This window comes from Otolemur garnettii, unplaced genomic scaffold, assembly GCF_000181295.1.
Source record: "Otolemur garnettii isolate 467f Iridium unplaced genomic scaffold, OtoGar3 scaffold00047, whole genome shotgun sequence".
NCBI classification, from domain to species: domain Eukaryota; kingdom Metazoa; phylum Chordata; class Mammalia; order Primates; family Galagidae; genus Otolemur; species Otolemur garnettii.
In genome coordinates this window covers 724,329-728,676 of record NW_003852442.1, presented here as the reverse complement: position 1 = coordinate 728,676, position 4,348 = coordinate 724,329, and positions in this window count along the sequence as shown.

Below are 4,348 nucleotides of genomic sequence, written 5' to 3'. Positions count from 1 at the left end.
CAGGCAAGCGAGCAGGGCTCTCCCTAGCGCTGACTTGGGAAACTAAGTGTCAGCTTTGCAGTGAGGAAAACTGATCGTCTAGGGAGGTACCCTGTTCCTGTGGCTTCAGATGTCCCTGCCATACTTCTCAGTGTGGGAAGTGAGGTTCCAGTGGAGTCCTGCTGAGAGCAGGACGAGGACGCATCCGCTGTTCCCTGTGGGTCTGTCACCTGGAGGTGGCCCAGGGGACCAGCAACTTAGAGTAGCACTCCTGTGGCCACCCTTGGGGTTCTCCTGCACCTCCCTCCTTCAGCACCTCCCTGCTTCTCCTCCTCTCTCCAGGACAAGATACTAATAGCTAAGACTTAGGGCTTTTGCCAGGCATGCTCCTGAGCTCTTCCCAGGCACCTTGTCCTCTGGCAGCACCAGGTGGCATCAGTATCTCTGTTGTGCAGACGGGGAATTGGCGCCACCCCTGTGAGGAGCCCCTGAGCTGTGCTGAGGGCAGTTGAGAGACCGGCCTCTTGTCCCTGCAGCGAGGCCTGCCCTACTCACCGAGGAGTACACTGGGAGGGCAGACAGCCTGTGGAAGTAGGAGGAAAGTCTGGGTGAACTCTCACTGGTTGTAGCATTAAAGCAAACAAAAGCAGCAAAGTAATGTGTAAGAATAGGCTGCAGAAGCCACACAGCCTGCCTCCCAACCCACCCAGGGCCCTAGCCGGCTATTTCACCTTGGGCAGGTTGCCCCAGCATCTCACCTATGCGGTGTCCCGGAGTGGGGCTGCCACCCGGGCCCTCCGGCGGGGTTGGTCAAGGTAGTCGCTGTGATCCGAGAGCACATGGGATGCTCAGTCACTGGGGCCCACATGGTCCTCAGAGACAGCCCTGCGCCTGCGTCTGGCACCTCCTACAGGCTTTGCTCATGGGACAGTCACCCGAGACTACAGTGCCAACCGTAGCGGGTTGAACGGAGCCAGCACCCACCAGGTGAACTCGTCACCTACACAAGGTGTGAACTGCCTCTCAGCCAACACCGTGCTCCCAGGTTTGTCCTGGGCCCCTCAGCAGCGGCAGAAAGAGGCAGGAGAGGGAGCCTGACACCCTTGCCCTTCCCAAAGTGGGCACCTCACAGGGCCCAGGGCGGGGTCTCAGGTGAAGGCCTCTGGCTCTCACCGGCCAGGGTCTCTGGCCATGCTTGCCTGCCCCTCATTTAAATCCCTGCTGCACAGTCGGTTCTGGTGCTTCTGCTCGGCCTGGACCACTTTATTTAATTCAGTATCTGGGTGTTTTCTCCCATCTGGCCTGGAACCACCAGGGTAGAAAGACTTTCTCAGCTGCCCAAATTTCCACTAGAAAATGGAGCACGAGCCAGAAGGCTGCCCTGAAGTGCTGGATAGGAGGTGTGGCCCCTCCTGTCTTCTCCTCTCAGGTGGTCGCACAGGCCACATGCACAGCAGGCTTCCTATTTTTCTGTTCTGCACTTCTTTCCATCTGCAATGGGACTTACTTTGAAAACTAAAAGCCTAGCACAAGAAAAACCAAAGAGGACATCGATCTAAGTGTTTCGGTTGGCTGTTTGATCCTGCAAACCTTGGGTTGAAACTTGATCCCTAGAGTCAGAGGTGGGGCCTGGTGGGGAAGGTTTTGGGGCTGGGGGCTGATCCCTCCTGAAAGGCTTGGTGCTGCCCTCCTAGTAACCAGCGAGTTCTAGCTCCATCAATTCCTACCAGGGCTGGTTGTTGAAGAGCCTGGTCCCCCCTACAAGGTCCCCCTCCCGTGTGGTCTCTGCACATGGGGCTCCCCTTCTCTTCGGTCCTGTGCAGGGAGATACTGGAGGGAGAAGGAGGTCGTCACCAGATGCAGATGCTGGTCCTGTGTTTCTCTATAACCTGCAGAGCTGGGAGCCAAACAAACCTCTTTTTGTTTCATTTTCTTTTTTCCTTTTTTCTTCTTTTTTTTAAGCCAGAGTCTCACTCTGGCTAGAGTGTTGTGATATCATCACAGCTCAGAGCAACCTCAGACTCCTGGGCTCAATCCATCCTCCTATCTCAGCCTCCCGAGTAGCTGGGCCTACAGGCACCTGGCACAACACCCTAGGCTAGTTTTTCCGTTTTCAGTAGAGACGGGGGTCTCACTCTTGCTCAGGCTGGTCTCAGACTCCTGAACTCAGGCGAACCTCTGGCCTCAGAGGACTGGGATTATAGGTGTGAGCCACTCACAGCCTATACCTCTTGTTAGTGTAAATCACCCAGCCTCAGTATTTTTTCATAGCAACAAAGATGAACCAAGATAACCTAAGATTTGTTTGCAAAGAATTAGATCTATAAAGGTGTAACTTGGTCACAGTTACATCTGAGAAGAAAACACTCACTTTGATAAATCCAGCAAAGGGTGCTCAAATTCTATACCGAGGTGGGTCAAGGGGGTGGGAAGGCGAGGCCGTGGGCAGGTAGAGATAGGAAAGCAGGAGAGGTGGCCACGAAGCCAGTGGCTTGGGTCTGGCCTGGTTTTCCTGAAAGGCCAGCTCTGTAGTGCTGACTGTGCCACAACCTCATCAGCCCCTGTAATCAACTTCCTCAACCCCGACCCTCTAATCTCTACTGGGAAATGGCTGCTTCTGAAGTGCTAAGGGTCTCTGTGTGCTGAGATGTAGTTTTCACTTTATTCATTTATTCATTCATTTATTTATTGAGACAGAGTCTCACTATGTCACCCTCAGTAGAGTGCTGTGACACCACAGCTCACAGCAACCTCAAACTCTTAGGCTTAAGTGATTCTCTTGCCTCAGCCTCCCAAGTAGCTGGGACATGGTTTGCATTTTTGAAATCTATTTTGGAAACCTGTAGGTGTCTGTCTGTTTGGCCTGATGGTCTGTTTGGTGCCCCAAGCTGCAGCCTGGCCTTCTTTCTCTCCCTTGGTTCAAGGGGCGCAAGTCCCCAAGGCCAGATGCTCATACTATAAAACCCACCTTGACTAACTTCTGAGTCTCTGCCTCCTGAGACTCAGTGTTTTGTTCTTGTTTGTTCTAATGGTCACCATTGGTAATGCATGTAATACGAACCAAAGAGGAAATAAAGCTTACTGGACACAACTAGAATCAATGGGTGGTCACCATTCCACCTCGGGTCAGAGCTTCTGAGCTCACTGTCCACGGAGTGGCAGCCACAGCAAAGGACCTACCCAGTCTGGCCAAAGCATGACTTCAAGCCATTTTGCCCTGGACCAGACTGAACACAGTTGTGGCCGAGGATGTGAGCACGGGCCACAGCCTCGGCCCTTCATGCTGACCTACTGGCCCACTGAGCAGACAGCCGTGGGCTTTTGGATGCTGACCAATTGCTGACTCCCTGAGACAGGTTTGTGGCTGATGAAGCAAGCAGGGACTGGCTGGCCCAGCACCTTTTCACAGAAATGATGAGCTCCCGAAGGCAGTGACGCCAAGGCAATAAAAACCCAGGGGCGCCCGTGAACGCTGGATGCTGTGTGCACCCGCTCACTGCCACGGCGGCGGTTTGGAAAATCCTGGGCAAGCGATCGCGGTGGCTGCTGTGAGTCTGCATGTTCATATGGTTCGTATTTGCCTTGGAATACCCAAGAGTCTAACCCTGGCTTTTCGCTTCAGTAAAAGCACTCCATTGACTCAAATGTTCTGTCCCTGTTAAATGAGATGGGTGGCAGGGACAGTGACGGGACGTGAAACCATGACCACCGCTCTGCTGGAGCCAGTCTGCATTTGGGGGTGTGGGAGGGATATGTCTGTGTGTGTGTGAGAAACAAAGCACACAGCACACACGCACATCTCTGAGGCTCTTGCCATATTTAGACACATATGTAAATGTATACATTCTGTCCAGAGCCCTGAGGCCCCAAGCTTGCTGCCAGTCACTGTCCCATCCCCAGCCGCAGCCACCAATGTGACGTCTATTGGGATTTGGGGCCTGTCCTTCTCTGTGGCAGGGCTATCCTTTGCATTTTAGTGGCTTCCCTGCTCCGTTCTTCTGGCTGCCAGTTGCCCCCACCCTCTCTAGTCATGACAACAAAGTGTCTCCCACAGGGACACAGTGACCCCTGGTGAGCTGTGGCCACAGATGCTTTTGACCGTGTTGAGCATCTGAGCATCGTATCAGAGCCTTCACATGTGACCTCCCTGTCTTCCTTCTCCTCAGGATTATTTCCCTAAAGTCCGTCCCAGTGGAGTGGGCGCCAGAGCTCGGTTCTTTCTCCCTGCTGAGTGATAATCCATTGCTGGAGCTTTAAGAACGTTCTTTTTTTTTTTTTTTTGAGACAGTCTCACTTTGTCTCTCTGGGTAGAGTGCTGTGCTGTCATAGCTCACAGCAATCCCAAACTCTTGGGTTCAAGTGATCCTCC